Genomic DNA, 17587 nt, shown 5'->3' with positions numbered 1-17587 from the left:
GAGGAAGAACTGGAGATTAGGGATGGGCGGTATGGGCTAAAAAATGTATCACGATAATTTCTGGCATTTATCCCAATAACGATTAAAATGACGTGACCAATTCAACTCGACCTTTGTAACTATAAATCTATCACCACATTCAGTCTTTGGAGCCCCCAAATCACTGCTCTAAAAGAATACTAAATACTACTAAACTACACCAATTAAATTGAATTAATAAAAAACAATTAAATGAGTTACACCTGTACTGCAAAACTGGAATGACTCAGATCCGCCATGTTTGTTACACAAACACGTATCAACGGGAATTTTTCCTTCCTTCCTTCCTTCCTTCCTTCCTTCCTTCCTTCCTTCCTTCCTTCCTTCCTTCCTTCCGTCCTTCCATCCTTCCCTCCTTCCTTCCTTCCTTCCTTCCTTCCTTCCTTCCTTCCTTCCTTCCTTCCTTCCTTCCTTCCTTCCTTCCTTCCTTTCTTTCTTTCTTTCTTTCTTTCTTTCTTTCTTTCTTTCTTTCTTTCTTTCTTTCTTTCTTTCTTTCTTTCTTTCTTTCTTTCTTTCTTTCTTTCTTTCTTTCTTTCTTCCTTCCTTCCTTCCTTCCTTCCTTCCTTCCTTCCTTCCTTCCTTCCTTCCTTCCTTCCTTCCTTCCTTCCTTCCTTCCTTCCTTCCTTCCTTCCCTCACACGTACGTTGTGCATGGATTTAACGCAGAACCATAAATCAGCTTTACACAAAAACGTCATCAACGGGAATTTATCGTTTTTACCGCGAGATGACAAATTCTTACCGTGGGGAATTTTTTTGACAGTATATCGTGAACGGTAAAATATTGCCCATTCCTACTGGAAATCACCAGATTCTGTCACCTTGGTCTGCAACAGCATCTCAATTATCCGAGTCCGAGACCTGGAGAGACCGAGACAAGATCACAAAAAAATCCGGTCTTCGGGAACTACAAGTCTAATGTGTTCATGAGTTAAACTAATGCATCCTCAAAAACCTTTTCTTTATCTTAATGAGGAAAAGAAAAGGGCTCTATAAAAAGACTTCTGACAAGACGTTGTGTAAGCGCTGGTTATCAGCTAGTCGGGGAATAACAGAGACTGATGGCGTGAGAGGAGGCCGGAGAGGAAGGAAGTAATCACTAAACCACAGAGTCACAGAGAGGTCTCTGCTGTGACACGGCTGCCTCAGATCGCCACAGATCTGGTCACTTCTCCTTGAGTAATAAACAAATCAGTGGTCCGCCTGCAGCTGTCTGTATGAATCACAGGACAGTTGTGTGAAATCTTTCAAATGGCGAGTTGTTCGGAGGAGTTTTAATTAGAAGTCGACACACTGAAGGTCAACTCCCTAAAATCATCATACAGGCTGTATTTGGGCTTTACATTTTGGAATATGTTCATTTTATAATAAAAAAAAAGGTTTGGATTTCATACTGTGCGTCGTATTGTTTGGGTTTTCTGCATATACACGAATGTTATGAGGTTTGAGAAGCTGGAGATGTTTGTGCTGCTGTGAAACAGCCTGATGTTTGAAGCCTGTAACGCACAAACATCTGCAGAAGTCATAACAACATCGTTCAGCTCATCGTCTCACAGAGGACTCGTAAACGCAGCATGTATAAGTCCTGATGTCGCACGAGACCCTGGCACAGACACAGTAAACCAAACCAAACACAGATCCACTCTGACTGAAGGGGAAAATAGTGGTAATGCTATTTATATGCTAACAGGGATCAATCAGGATGTGCACAACGCACATGTGGAACTTATTAAAGAGATAATATATGCATGATTTACCACATGTGCTCATTATTACAATAGTGCCAGCTAATCATTTAATAAAGCTCATTTTGTCCACGGCTTTACAATTTAATTTGCTAATTCTTTTTGTCGGACAAGACATTTGTAGGTTTTTTAAATACCTGACATGTTTTGGCGATTCCTTTCACTTTCATCAGAATCACAACTGAACTGAAACTGAACTGAACTGAACTGAAAGAAATCACTGAAACATGTCAGGTATTTAAAAAACCCCAAAAATTCTTGTACGACAAAAAGAATTAGCAAATTAAACAGAGGAATATAACTTGAATGTCTCATTGAAAGGTTCCAGTTTAACAGCAGATCCACTACACCTAGGATTAAAACCCTCGAGGGAAGAGAAAAGTGTAGAAATCTTGTTTTAAATGATCCATTCGTGTGGCGTTCCAGGTCGTAAATTGAACTCAAATCAAGGTCAATTAAATAAAAGTGCATTTGTACCCACATACTTATGGTTGTTTTGGATGTTTGTGATTGTTTTTTTCAATGCAGAGGATTTTTCTTTTCCTATCTGGCAATAATAATTTGTAAAAAAAAAGTTTGTAGCTTTGTATCTACAAGTACAAATATTTTTTGCACACGCACAAAATATTTCTACAAGTACAAATATTTTTTTCACATACACAAAATATTTCTACAAGTACAAAGTTTATTTACAGATACAAAATACTTATGGCATTAATTTGAGCCCATAGCAATGTTACATCATTTTACCTGTATCTGTGACTGAAAAACCAGCAACAGTTTTTCAGAAAGGAATGGAAAGGAAGATGAACGTGATGGCTCAACGTGCCTTTAAAGGGGACCTTTTTTGTGTTTCAGAGCTTAAAGTTATAGTATGCAATGTTTGAGAGCTAGCAAGATTTGAAAGTGGCACCTCCTCTAAGCCCCGCCCCCTCCTCCCCCTTTCAGCTTAAATCATGTAAAAACTCTAACCAATCCGTTCCATTCGGTCCGAATGAAACGGATTGGTCCAGGACCAGAGGCTTGGCAGGGGGGGAAAGAACCAATCAGATGCCTTCATGCCGCCCACGACCCCCCCCCCCGTATCTTTGAAGTGTTCAGCTCAAAACTCAAAAACACTAGAGAAGACTTTTTTTTTAAAATGGGGCGTAATATGTCTCTTTTAAAAGGACTAAAAGGAAAGCTGTCAAATAGCTGCCTTTTTCTTTCTTTTTTTACCTTAAATAATTATCATTTGGATGGGTTTTTTTTCGTGCATTGGTGTGTGTGTCCTTCACCAGCCCTCTTGACAGTCTACCCTAAAAAACCCAAACATTATTCTGTCAAAGAGGACTAAAATCACCGACTGTGGGTTATAAAAGAGCAGGAAAGGAAAGACAAGATGGTGATGGCTGCAGCTCGGTGACGGGGTGGTGTGTTGCAGTGTATGTGAGTGAGTGTGTGACGTGCTGTATGGAGATAAGAGGATAGACATTTTAACAAACAGAAAAGGGAGGAACATTCCCTGTTTAGCTGTATAATTTGTGTGTGGGATGCGTGTAGGTCTGTGAGCATGTTTGAATGTTTGCATCTAGACTGGGGGGATAGATTTACTGTATATCCATTACATCCGTCAACCAAAATGGCTTCATGTCATTCAACTTCTGCAGGAAAGGTTTCCAAAAAGCAGAAGCTGAAGGGAGGACGGGGCGACCAATTTGTGTCAAATTTAGAGAATACAGTACCTGCAGGGTGGATAAAGAAGTACAGAGCTGGAGTTTGGGTATTAGAGAAGTTACAGTAGCAGAGAACGGGACGACAACTGAAGACCATGTGGACCAAAACCGCCTCAGATCAAATACATGCCACAAGTTTAGAGAATGCTCCTTCTTGTCTTTCTCCTCTGAGGACTGTGGTCTGGCGCTGCCAACACGGTGCCCAGGGCGGTTTTGGTCCACATAGTCGCTCCTAACTTCTGTAATAACCTGACTCCAGCTCTGTACATCTTTATCCACCCTGCACGTACCGTCTTCTCTAAATTTGACACAAATTCTTCACCCCGTCCTCCATTCAGCTTCTGCTTTTTGGAAACCTTTTTTCTGCAGATTCCAGTTGATCAAACAGGATTTAAAGACTCAGGCCCTGTCCCAATACTATCACTACCCCTATTTTTCATCCCTACCCCTAAATTTTGCGCGTTCCCGTGAGGGTAGTGGTGTCCCAATTCCTCTTTCCACCTAGGGGTAGTGAAGAAAACTAGTGTAGTGGCTATGAATCTGTCCCTACGGACGTGGGGATTTCCGATCCTCACTAGCGGATCGAGGGACAGAAACTGTGGCAGGGTGGAGGAGCTGCAGCCACTCAGGCTGATTAGGGCACAGGTGGGCCCAATCAGCCTCTCCACCCTGCCAGCCTTCATAAGGCATAGCTGCACAGCAGCAAGGGGTCAGACTGAAGCTGAAGCTGCTGGCGTGAGGTGCTTGTACACTGTGTGTTGGTGAAACTGGGCTAATAAAAGGGTTCTTCACAAAGCTCCGTGTCTCTCCATCCTGTCGGTCGGGCCCCGTGGCACTCACCGTGCTACACTGGCGCCCAACGTGGGGCCCGATGGGAGGAGAGGCATGGAGCGGGCCCTGGACGCGCTCGCCCAAGCCATTGCGGGCCTGGCCGCCCTGCGCCGGGACCAGGGCGGGCATCAGCTCGCTGTGTTGGCGGCGCTGATGCCCGCGGACCGACCCACCCCTGCGCCACGCCGGAGGTTCGCCGCAGCAGCGCGGGAGGAGCTGGCGGCGCCGCAGCTGAGAGGCTGTGAGGCAGAAGCTGCAGGCCGCCAGGCGATGGCTCCCGAGGCGGCGTGGCCAACAGAGCGACCCACCCCTGCACCCCGTCTGAGGTTCGCCGCGGCAGCGCTGGCGGTGCTGCAGCTTAGAGGCCGGGAGGCAGAAGCTGCGGGCCGCCATGCGACGGCTCCTGGGACGGAGGGGGAGACGGAGGCGGAATTGGCTGGGGAGGCGGCTGCGGAGGCGCAGCCACCAGCGGCGGCGGGTCCTGCAGAGACGGGGCCGGACCAGCGGCCAGAGCAGTGTGTCAAGGAGGAGGAGGCGGTCCTGGACGCACCGTGTGGCCCGAGGCCACCATGGGCCCGGCCCCGAGAGCGGCTTCCATGGCGGGCGGGCCGACGCCGGGGACGACCCCCCCGACCAGGAAGGCCCGGGGGTTCCGGGCTTCCTCTCCCGCTCCGAGAGGGCGGGGGGGGGGAGTAGGCTCGGCCGGACAGACCCCGGCGCGAGTTTGGCGTTGGGGTGTGTGGCAGGGTGGAGGAGCTGCAGCCACTCAGGCTGATTAGGGCACAGGTGGGCCCAATCAGCCTCTCCACCCTGCCAGCCTTCATAAGGCATAGCTGCACAGCAGCAAGGGGTCAGACTGAAGCTGAAGCTGCTGGCGTGAGGTGCTTGTACACTGTGTGTTGGTGAAACTGGGCTAATAAAAGGGTTCTTCACAAAGCTCCGTGTCTCTCCATCCTGTCGGTCGGGCCCCGTGGCACTCACCGTGCTACAGAAACATTTCCCAGAATGCTTTTCGTCGTCATTTGCGGACTGAATAAAAAAAAAAAAAACATGACGGACATTTCTTATTTTTTTGTGAATAAAATAAATATTTTGAGTTAGTTTCTGCATAAAAATGCGTTTTGATTACATTTCTAGCGAGAAATATATATTTTACTTTCATAGTATTCACTCAGTGAATGTACATAATCACTCGCTTGCCCGTTGTTGGGAAGTCTTTTCAGATCTCGCCAGAATAAAGGCTGATTTATGGTTCCACGTTACACCAACGCAGAGCCTACGGCGTAGGTTACGTAGGCTACGCCGTACCCACGCCGTACCCTACGCCGTAGGCTCTGCGTCGATTTAACGCGGAAACATAAATCAGCTCCAGAGTCGGCAGGCAGAAATCTCGAAATTTTCAGAGCACATTTCTTAACAGGCGTAGCTACAACTGTTAGATTTCATCTATTAAACCAACATTTATCTTCCTAAATGATTTATTTCAGCCAGCGGTAATTCTCCACAGAGCTGCAGGTTTCTCCCCGGGACGACGGCGCAGCGCGATCATGTCTGTACGTGAGCTGCTGCTGCTGCTCCGAGCCGGCGGCTCTTATCATCTCCAAAAACATCGGTTCAAATTTCTTAACAGCCGTTATTTGGATAAACTGAGCCCAGGTTGGGGATCTTAATGGTTACTTTTACGCCTGAAAAAATATTAAAACTTAATAAATTGGCATATTAACAGCGCTACAGGTGAAATTAAAACAGCTTTTGGCTCTGGGCTTCCTGATCTTAGTGGTGGTGCTGAAAGTAGGAGTAGTGGGAGTATTGGGACAGGGAACAGGGAAGATTTCAAGTGCCCTAAAATCTGTGGCTTCTTTTTTAGGGCTAGTGAAAGAAAGTAGGGGGAGTATTGGGATTGGGCCTCAAACATGAAGCCTGCTCACACTTCCACACTTGAGAGCACGTTAGCCTGCGACGCAGCTCACAGTTTCGGGGTATTAGAGACGCTCTCTCGCGGACAATGCTGCCAGACCGGTCTTCCTCGACCCTTGTTCTTTGAAAGCAGCATTTCCTGAATGTCGCTTCAAACGGTCACATAGGGGCATACCAGGACACACTCTTTGGTACAAACTGTGGCTGTACTTCTCTTTTTTTAGGTTTAAATTTTTTGTTTATTTGTGCCACACCCTGGTTCAGCAAAGCAAGAGCTCACAGCTGAGATACACATCAGCAGAGCAGGCAGGACTTCCCCAATTCCTCGTGAATACAGTCGCCAAGTGATATTGTGTCTTCTGTTACATCTTGCCACATCTTTATGCACGAATGAATCGTTAAACTATCCCCTAAATATGGCACGCAACTGATACAGAAGCAGATTCTGGTCCCACGGAGGCTCGCCTGTCATGCACATGAGCAGAAAGCACTCCCACAAGACTGACGGGGAACAATGAGGCTTCACAGGCTGCGGTTTGCTCGTCAGGTTCTGATAGCGACGCCTTATTTCAGCAGGATTCTTGTCCCGTGTATTGTTTGACAGCTGTAATGGGCTTGTGTCTGTAAACAAAGGCAAATCTGAGGCTGCTTTAATTCCTCCCACTGCCGTACGAGAGCCTGGGCAGATGTCTGGTGGGTGGATGAAAACAAAAACTGTCGACAATATCAATTCATCTGCTGGCTTTGACCTGCTGAAAGCCAGGTCACGGCTGGTTGAGCGTCCCCTTATCGCCTTATCTATATCTGCACAGCCAACCCAGAACCACTGCCCATGCTTTTTCAGTTTCTTTCTTTCTTTCTCTCTTTTTCTCTTTCTTTTTTTCTTCATGTACCACCATGCCTCTAGGTTTCAGGTGGGCTTTGTGTTCCTTGTGTTGGCTGAATGCAGGCTGTGGGCTGAAGAATAATACTGTGTTCAGAGAGCAAGGAAGAAACTGCACGTAGCAAATCCCCCACGTCATTATGCAAGGGAACTCCTCGTCACCCCCCCCACTCCTCCCAATCCTCGGCCTTCATACCTTTCTCGAGGTTAAAAGAAACGTCCATGAAGAGAGTTCATGTTCCTCTGCCAAATCAAATAAACACTGATCCTTTTTGTTATCCATTGAACCAACTCTTAAGGTCATCAATGTTTTTGTTGTTTCTTGGGTTTTCCCATAGTAGAGGATTTTCCAAACCATTACTCATAAACTTTTCTACGTGTGTGTGTGTGTGTGGATGAAATGATAAAGAGAATAAAAGAAAAATCTGGATTTTTTTATTTTTTTATTTTATTTTTTTTGGAATCACATGTCAACAATACATACATCTTTATAGTATAGTCACTTGTTTCAACACAGTGCTCCAATTTGTTGTTTTTTTTCATTCACAAAACATGTTATAACAGAACACATGACCATGGGGTGTTTTCTATTATAGTAATACAAGAAAATAGATACTTAAACAAATCTTGTTTAAAAGTACGACGGAGTATTAGGGCCAAACTAAGACAAAAAAAAATTGGAAATTACGAGAATAAAGTCATAATTTAATGAGAATAAAGTCGCACAAACGAGAATAAAGTCATAATGTTGCGAGAATAAAGTCGTAATAGAATAAAGTCGTAATATTATGAGAATAAAGTCGTAATATTACAATAATAAAGTTGTAATATTACAATAATAAAGTCGTAACATTACGACAATAAAGTCGTAATATGACGACAATAAAGTCGTAACATTACGAGAATAAAGTCGTAATATTACGAGAATAAAGTCGTAATATTACGAGAATAAAGTCGTAATATTATGAGAATAAAGTCGTAATATTATGAGAATAAAGTCGTAATTTATGAGAATAAAGTCGTAATATTATGAGATTAAAGTCGTAACATTATGAGAATATAATTTATGAGAACTCTAACAGGAAGAGCAGTCCTCTCCATGTGTTAAAATGAGGAACATATTACACATATTAATAATATATTTAATATTATGACTTTATTCTCGTAATTTTACTACTTTATTCTCATATTATTATGACTTTATGAATTCTCGTAATTTCCTTTTTTTTTGTCTTAGTTTGGCCCTAATTCTCCATCGTATAAAAGAGGTAAAAGAAAAGAAAATTAAACAAAAGCAGGCAGTTTCAGGGAAATATACATTTTCCATTTGCTCCCAGATGTCTTTGAATTTAGATTGCTGCAGCCTCATTGAGAAAGTAATTCTTTCCATCACAAATATATCATAAATTATATTATACCATTCATCTATAGATGGGATGTCTGGCTTAATCCATTTCTTTGTTATTGCTTTTCTTGCAGCTATGCTCAGTATTCCAAATAAGTGTTTAGTTTCAGAACTTACAGTGGTTGAACGTACAAGCCCAAGGAAGAGTTCGTCCCAATTAAATGCAATGTCCTCCCCAAATATGATCACTACTTCTGTGTGAATGTTATAAAATATTTATTTTTGGACAGGCCCAAAACCGATGGTAATGATTGGCTTCCTGGGAATGACACATCCTCCAAAATCTGGATTTAATTAATTCATTTATTTTCTAACCTCAACTGACATTTGGTGTAAAAACTGGCGGTGGTGCTCAATCATTACTAATGAAAGATATTATTGCACATTTATATACATTCATCATTATTAGATGAGTATTTTAAGTGTTCAAATGTTAATTTTTAAAGAGAATAATGACGACAGACAAGTCAGTAAGCTGCACTTCGGAGCTGAGGTCAACTATTTCAACTCTACCTCACATCAGATACCAGTTAAACCAGCCCTGGGAAGGACATCTCCGCGCTCACTGATTACAGGTCCAAGGTTGGTGCGATAATCCGTGTGTTTGGTCACGTTTTAGACCTCGCTGCACAGTCTGGCCCAGTTCTCTGCAGGGACACGCTCCAGATAGAAGAACGAGGTGAGTGGTCTTTAAACTTCCTATCAGCAGGATAATACATGATTAGAAAAGTTGTAGTTGGACGGTATAAACGGGGATATTCCGACAGAAGTTGGAAGCAGTTACTCTTCACATAACAGCTTTTATGTTTGTAGCGGTGAACTTTGATCACTTGCTGATTGATCATTCTCCCACATGCTGGCAGTTGAAGTGAACCATGCACTTGTGCAAGATACTGTACAAGCCCAAATCAAATGTCCGTCCGTCTGTTCATATAATGATCACTTAGAATTATACTTCTTTGTCAACATTGTGAACCCAAGTTATTTCATATTTATTTCTTGTTAAAATCATTTCATTTGTTTATGCACTTTTGCATTTCTGGCCAGCAACATATCTCACAACACTTAAAAGTTGTATATCAGTATTATTATGTTCCATTCTTCTTGAAAATCCATCTACAAATGTTCAACGCAACGAGGTCAGTATGTTGTGTTTTTGTTTCAAAACTCCAGATTACAGTCGGTGAACAACCCTCATCTTCCTCAGTCACGCCTTTGTACCCATGTAATGTTTCCAGAATCTGGTTTGGCATTATCTTCTTTAAAAATGAATGGCATGCATATATTATGTCAGAGCTTACATTTCAGAACAAATGTTTATTTAAAATCTCACTACACTTGCTGCATTAATGTCGGCAACATAGAGGTGTAAATGGCCTGAGCCAAGGCCACTCATTAAACTCCATAACAACTCAGACCCTAAGTTTTTTAGTTGTAGCTGATAACAGTTTCTTTGTTTAGTTTTTTTCTTTCCCCCATTTGATTATGACAACTATGCTGTCCTCATATCAACCAAGTTTTCCTTCCTGAGGCTGAAGCAAAGGTGCAGTTCTTTGAATGACCACTAGAGGGCGTAAATCTCCATTTACTTCTGTGTTTTTTTTTATTTATTTCGTTTATTTCGGCATGTTTATATAGACACATTTCATCTCCAGAACATTATACATTGCATACTCAGCACATGACGAAAAGGGTACGGGAGAAGCTGACGCTTATCAAAGTCCCGCCCCGTTCTATGTAAGATTCATGATCACATCAACAACAGAATTCAGTAAGATACATAGTTTACCCCATAGCAATTTGTCTAATTTCATCCTTCACAGTCCAGATAGCATGTATGTTTGTACACGTGTCCAGTCCACTCATCCTGATCACCGTTCCTGTGATTTACTACTGTGTCCACTGTACAGTTATTTTTATGTCCAAGTCTCTTTTTGAATGCAATCCACTTTGCAATGGAGGTGCGTGTGTCAATGCAGATTTTGATTAGTCGCTGTCCTCTGGCTCTCTAGCCGCCACAGCCTTTGCCCCCTCCGCTCGTACTGACTTCATCTCCTCACGAGCTTTGGACACATCCGACCATACACTGGTCAGTCTCCCCTGGATGTCAGAGAGGCCAGAGAGCAGCTTTGCCTGATCAGCTCTCACTTTTCTCAACTTTTGTAGCATCCAGACCCCGCCAAGCCCTAGGATCACCAGGCCCACCGTCATGCCCGTGAATATATAGACGTCCTCCACGTCTTCCATATCCAGCACCCCAAGACACACCACTTTCCACTTATTCCAACTGTCCATGGTGTATCCCGCCAAGAATGTCCCATCTGGACAGGCCGGTTCCCCTGTCCCAGCACGCCGTGTAGAAAAAATCTTGTCAATAGCATTTACTGACCAGTTCAGAATCTCCATTCTTGATTTTATGTTCTGCTTGGTCGTGATATCTGCTGTGCTGTGATAGAGCTCAATTTCACACACACACATTTTATAGTCACTTTGTTTTGTTTCCATGTTTTGTTTCCATGCCAGGTGTTCCAGTGCTGATTTTCCCACATTGCCATTGTTTTGTACACATAGCCAGACATTGCCTTCCTGTACCTAGGTTTGATATTCCTTCAATAACAGCTTCTTTAACTCATGTTTGAAAACAGTTAAATTTCTTGCTAACTTTAATTCATTGTTTAGGCTATTCCACATTTTCACACCAGCTACTGACAAACTATGGCTTCCCATCGTTGTCCTTATCTTTTTCTGTTTAAACTGCAGCGAGCTGCGCATGCTGTGAGGACCTTGACTAAGAGTGAACAATTTCTGAACATTTACTGGTAATGCCGCCTGTGTTGCTTTGTAAATTGTTTGTAGCATCTGAAAATGAAGTATCTCTCTCAGTTTTAGATATTTCGTCTTTATGAACAGTTGGTTCGTATGTGCCCTGGCTGGGACAGAATGAATGATGCGAAGCGCTTTTTTTTGCAATTTAAATATTGGTTCTGTAATGCCCTTGTAAGTGAAACCCCAATTTTCTACACAGTACCTCATATGTGGGACTATTAGTGCCGAATATATGGTCTTAAGCGAGTTTAAATTGAGAGATTTCTGCAATTTCCACAGAATAGACACACTCCTTGCCATCTTATTTTGAATTATTTTTACATGTGGTCGCCATGTCAAGAGGTCATCCACTAATATACCCAGAACCTTATGTTCCCTCACTCTTTCTATATTGTTTCCATTAACTTGCAAGTTTATGCTTTTCTTTACATTATTTCTCCCAAATAGCATGAATTTGGTCTTTGCCAGATTTAGTGATAATTTGTTTATATTAAACCATGTATTTAGTTTTGTCATTTCTCTGTTAATCCCTTTTTCCAGTATATTCAAGTCGTTTCCTGAGCAGAAAATATTTGTATCATCAGCAAATAAAATAAGTTTTAATACATCAGATGTTTTGATTATGTCATTGATATATAGAGTAAATAGCTTAGGGCCTAAGACTGACCCCTGTGGGACCCCACAGACGACGTCCAGGCATGTAGACCTATTTGTTCCCATCTGGACATATTGGACTCTACCAGATAGATAGCTTTTGATCCATCTTAAAGCTGTATCTCTGATACCGTAATCATATAATTTTTCAATCAAAATATCGTGATTTATAGTGTCAAAAGCTTTTTTGAGGTCAATAAAGATGCCTACTATATATAATTTGTGGTCAAGCGCATCTTTAATCAGTTCTATGGACTCTGTGAGGGCAAGTGCTGTCGAATGTTGCTTTCTGAACCCGTATTGGCTGTCACACAGGATGTTGTGTTCAGTCATGAACTTTTCCAATCTGCTATTATAGAGTTTTTCTAAAATCTTTGAACACTGCGGCAATAAGGAGACCGGGGTGTTAAAACGTCTAACTTTAAAACAAAACTAAAAATATTCATAGTCTGGTTCAAATATTGTTTTGTTCTTATTAACAAGAGGGGGTGCATTATTATGAACCTCATCAAGTAAATGTAAATAAAGCCACAAATCTATGACCTTTCCAGTCCATGGTGTTACCGTAGACGACATTAGGTTGAAGAAAACATTGGACAATGCATTGACTCACATGACACATAGGTTTCTGAAGAGTGGTTATGAAGCCTCTTTTTCTTCGTACTGCGCACAGCCATGTTGAAGCTGGTGGGAACACTGCAGAGCTGCAGGCAAACATTTAGAGAAGATTATCTCTTCTTATTTTGTTTTGATGGCAAAATCAAAAATTGCTGCTTCATTCAGCCAATGCTTGGTTAGTACAAACTGTTGATTCCTTCAGAAAGCTTGGTAGCATCACAATTACGGATGAGGTGATCAGTGATCATTCAAATTCTATTATCTATACTATCTATATCTATCAAAACTTAATTAATTAACAAATAAGTTGTTGCAGTTCATTGTAGAGGTGTATTGCTGTGGCCAGGAAGGATCTCCTGTAGCGGAGGCAGCAGATCTGAAGTGACTGATGTGAAGAGGAAGCTCAGGGTCGTCCATGATGTTCTTCATCTTATGAATCGTCCTTTTGCACAATCAGCTACAAAGTCTGTTCTGTCCTTCCTTATAAACATCAGTGCTGCATCTTCAGCCCAGTCTTCTGCCCAGGTGGACGCCAACGTATTTATACTCCTCCACCGCCTTCTCTTCTCTCATGATGAACTAGTATCTCCTTTGTCTTGTTCACATTCAAGATGAGATGATTGACTGTTGTACCAAGTTAATGTGTTGAGGGTAGGACTGTACAAAGAGAAGTGGACAGACCAATGCTGACGTTGTCAACATGTTGATGTTATCCATACGTTCTCTGCCAGGTAGTTTTGACGGACAGCTGTGGGATCTCTGAAGACATCTTGCCAGGAACTGACTCCACCCGAACCCCAGTTATTAAACAAAAATGTGTGGAATGTTCAAGCCTGGCGGTTGGTTGGAACATGTCCCCATGACTTCATTTACCACAAACTGATTATTCTAACTTGGCTTCCCTGGTGTTCTGCTACGATGCAAATTTCTGTTACATTACATGCGCTCTAATCGCATCCGTCCATTCTTCCTCATTTCAAATGCCATTTCAGTGGTGTTATCTCATCAGCCCTGACTCCTGCATGTGTCACACTGATGGTTTGAAGATGTAGGTGACCAATATCTCTGCAAGTCTCCTGTAACGGTTAGGTCAGAAATGCGAACCACCTTAGCCTTTGAACCCTTCCTGAAAATGAACCAAGTTGGTGCAAGTAATGAGGACAGATTCTGACTAAAGGGACCAGGGCTGGGGATCCATTCAAATGTCAAGAATCGATTCGATTCCAATTCTTAAGATTCAGAATCGATTATCACGCTTTGATTCGATCCAATTCAATTCCGATATTGATTTGGGTTAGTGTTATTAAAACTGATATTGAGATTCAACAGCAAGTATTGGCAGCTAATGATGCTGTAAGGACCAATCACCTCCCAGAATGCTGCTTTCAGAAACATTGTGGGGCAGAATTATTAAACAGATCCAAGGCAGCAAACAGAGATAGGCCCCTATGAAATCAGTTTTATTTTTTCCCATTTTTGAGAATTTGGTTTTTAACATTTTATGCTAATTTAACCCCAAGACAGTATATAAAGCAAAGAAATATAAACAATTTATGCAATTATAACTGAAAACTTTAATGTTTTCTTACCTTTAAACATATTTAAAGGCAAAAACATGGCACTAGTCATGCTTGTGTCCAATAAAACATTACTTTTTTGGGCATAAACAAAAAAATACCAAACACATGCATTCAATAGCCTTGGGAAGTAGCCGTTTCAACACAAAAAACACCTAAAAGGCAAACGTGACTTGAGTTTCCTAGGGGATTACGACTGCATCATTTATTTTTAATAAGTATTACTTGACATTTTATTGCTTTTATTTTGATTTTGCTTTGAGTTATCGTTAAATTGAGGTGGATGAACAGCGGAACGGTACTTTGCGTGGCTTGATTCCGCACGGAATATTTTGGCCGTTGCACCAGAGGACTGTTGAGTAAACAGGAGCCACTTTGCTTTTTCTCCTCACCTGGAACAGTAAGATTCTTCTAATCTGGAAACCGTTTTCACTGTCAGACCCATAAACAGGTCTGATTATAATTGTATTATTATAATTGTGTTTAAATTAAAGCGGGAACCGACGAGTTTGTTCTGTGACTTTGCCACTTCCTGCTTCTTAACCAGGTTGAGCTGCTCATGAGGACGTTTGTTTAGGCTGGTTTAACTGACACCTGGGCAGGATCTCTCCACGGGTTTAGGCTGTAGTAGTTGATCTGAATCCTGGGCATCACTCTGCATTTCTCTACGTGTTTAGGGTGTAAGAGCTGCTGTTTCCCTGCTGTTTCCCTGCTGTTTCCCTGCTGGCTGAACCTGCTCGTCCAGGTGATTATGTGCTGATCCAGTGACCTGACCGGCCGGACGAATCAAGGCAAGTTTATCTGTATAGCACAATTCACAATTAAAGTCACCCAAATACATCTCACATTTCACCTAGAAATTAAACAAATTCCCTTCAGTTGTAGTCTATTTCGTATTCTATTCCATTTATAATCTAATTAATTCCAAATCAGGACTTCAGGAATTGTGAGCAGGGGCGTCAATTGGGTATGGCAAGGTATGGCAGTCGCCACACCTTGGCTTCAAGGGAAAATGTAAATGTTTGTTTTTTTAATACATTTATGGAATTACTCTGTGTCTATTTGTATTGATTATTCTATGACTTAATACATATAGAATAACTACAAATTAAAATCATAACAACATGATCGATTTCACTAGTTATTATACACTGCAAAAAGTCAAAATCTTAACAAGAATATTTGTCTTATTTCTAGTTAAAATGTCTCATTTTTAGTCAAAAAAAATCTCATTACATTTAAGATATTTAACACCTGTTTCAAGTAGATTTTCACTTAAAATAAGTGGAAAAATCTGCCAGTGGAACAAATTTTTTTTGCTTGTAATGAGAAGATAAATCTTGTCCCACTGGCAGATTTTTCTACTTATTTCAAGTGAAAATCTACTTGAAACAGGTGAAAATGGTCAAATAACAAGTTATTTTTCTGGTGATGACTCTTGTTTTAAGTGTAATGAGATTTTTTGACTAAAAATGAGACATTTTAACTAGAAATAAGACAAATATTCCTGGTAAGATTTTGAGTTTTTGCAGTGAGCGAGACTGCATTTGAAAAAGTTCCAATTTTCTTGACCACACAGATAAGCTACATAGCAGACTTCTGTGATGAGTATTTGCTGGACGTGTTGATTGATACTCTAGTTAAGTTCTGTGACTCGTAACCTTGCCATACCTTAGCTTCCACTGAATTGACGCCACTGATTGTGAGTCTGTCTAGCGGTCAACTGAAACTGAATTGAGACTCATAATTTGAAAATAATTAAATGAAATGATAGCTCCTTTAGAAAAACAAGTCATAAGCTTAGAAAATCAATGATTTTCAGATGTCCAAAGCGTGTCTCAGTGTCTCAGTAATTGCTTCAAATAAGTTGTACTTTCTTCAGAGTCTACTCCAAGTTGAGTCTGTTATCAATTAAGTGTTAATATTTGTCTTAACTGAAATTCATTTTGGTTTATTTGTATAGCACAATTCACAATTAAAGTCACCCAAATACATCTCACAATTCACCTAGAAAATAAACAAATTCCCTTCAGTTGTACTCTGTCATATTTTAATCCATTTATAATCTAATTAATTCCAGTTGTGTTAAATTCATGTTGCTTGTCATCAAGTCCTGTGGAAAAATTGTGAGTCTGTCTAGCGGTCAACTGAAACTGAATTGAGACTCAAAATTTGAAAAGAATGAAATGAAATGACAGTTCCTTTAGAAAAACTAGTCATAAGCTTAGAAAATCAATGATTTTCAGATGTCCAAAGCGAATAAGACTGCATGAGTCTCAGTACTTGCTTAAAAAAAGTTGTACTTTCTTCAGACTCTAGTCCAAGTTGAGTCTATCAATTAAGTGTTAATATTTGTCTTAACTGAAATTCATTTTGGTTTATTTGTACAGCACAATTCACAATTAAAGTCACCTCAAGGCATTTCACAATTCACCTAGAAAGTTAACAAATTCCCTTCAGTTGTAGTCTATTTCATATTCTATTCCATTTATAATCTAATTAATTCCAAATCAGGACTTCAGGAATTGTGAGTCTGTCTAACGGTCAACTGAAACTGAATTGAGACTCTTAGTTTGAAAAGAATGAAATTAAATGACAGCTCCTTTTAGAAAAAAAAAAAGTCCTAAGCTTAGAAAATCAATGATTTTCAGATGTCCAAAGCGAACAAGTGTCTCAGTAATTGCTTAAAATAAGTTGTACTTTCTTCAGACTCTACTCCAAGTTGAGTCTATCAATTAAGCGTTAATATTTGTCTTAACTGAAATTCATTTTGGTTTATTTGTACAGCACAATTCACAATTAAAGTCACCTCAAGGCATTTCACAATTCACCTAGAAAGTTAACAAATTCCCTTCAGTTGTAGTCTATTTCATATTCTATTCCATTTATGATCTAATTAATTCCAAATCAGGACTTCAGGAATTGTGAGTCTGTCTAACGGTCAACTGAAACTGAATTGAGACTCTTAGTTTGAAAAGAATGAAATTAAATGACAGCTCCTTTAGAAAAAAAAAAGTCATAAGCTTAGAAAATCAATGATTTTCAGATGTCCAAAGCGAATAAGTGTCTCAGTAATTGCTTAAGTAAGTGTTAATATTTGGCCTAACTGATCTTACATCTCAAGACAAATTCATTTTGGTTTATTTGTATAGCACAATTAAAGTCACCTAAAGGCATTTCACAATTCACCTAGAAAGTAGACAAATTCCCTTCAGTTGTAGTCTATTTCATATTCTATTCCATTTATAATCTAATTAATTCCAGTTGTGTTAAATTCATTTTGTTTGTTATCAAGTCCTGATTTGGGATTTTCTTTTAAATGCTGTAGAAAAATTGTGAGTCTGTCTAGCGGTCAACTGAAAGTGAATTGAGACTCTT

The 17587-nt window shown here is 40.7% G+C and overlaps 1 protein-coding gene across 4 annotated transcripts in view; it reads left to right on the top strand.

Annotated features, from left to right (window-relative positions):
* The first annotated feature begins 9076 nt into the window (after nt 1-9076).
* The window catches only part of LOC133463283 (regulator of microtubule dynamics protein 2), a 59304-nt gene continuing 50793 nt past the window's right edge, over nt 9077-17587 (top strand). For 2 of the 4 annotated variants that reach the window (XM_061744744.1, XM_061744742.1), the window contains exons 1-2: nt 9077-9213; nt 14887-15000. The gene's annotated coding sequence lies outside the window, so the exon portion shown is untranslated. Of the gene's footprint in view, nt 9214-14536; nt 14610-14886; nt 15001-17587 lie in introns of those variants that run through there. The other 2 variants (XM_061744741.1, XM_061744743.1) reach the window with 2 other exon arrangements.

Source organism: Cololabis saira, chromosome 17, assembly GCF_033807715.1.
Source record: "Cololabis saira isolate AMF1-May2022 chromosome 17, fColSai1.1, whole genome shotgun sequence".
Taxonomy (NCBI): domain Eukaryota; kingdom Metazoa; phylum Chordata; class Actinopteri; order Beloniformes; family Belonidae; genus Cololabis; species Cololabis saira.
This window is presented reverse-complemented; position numbering and strand designations above follow the sequence as displayed.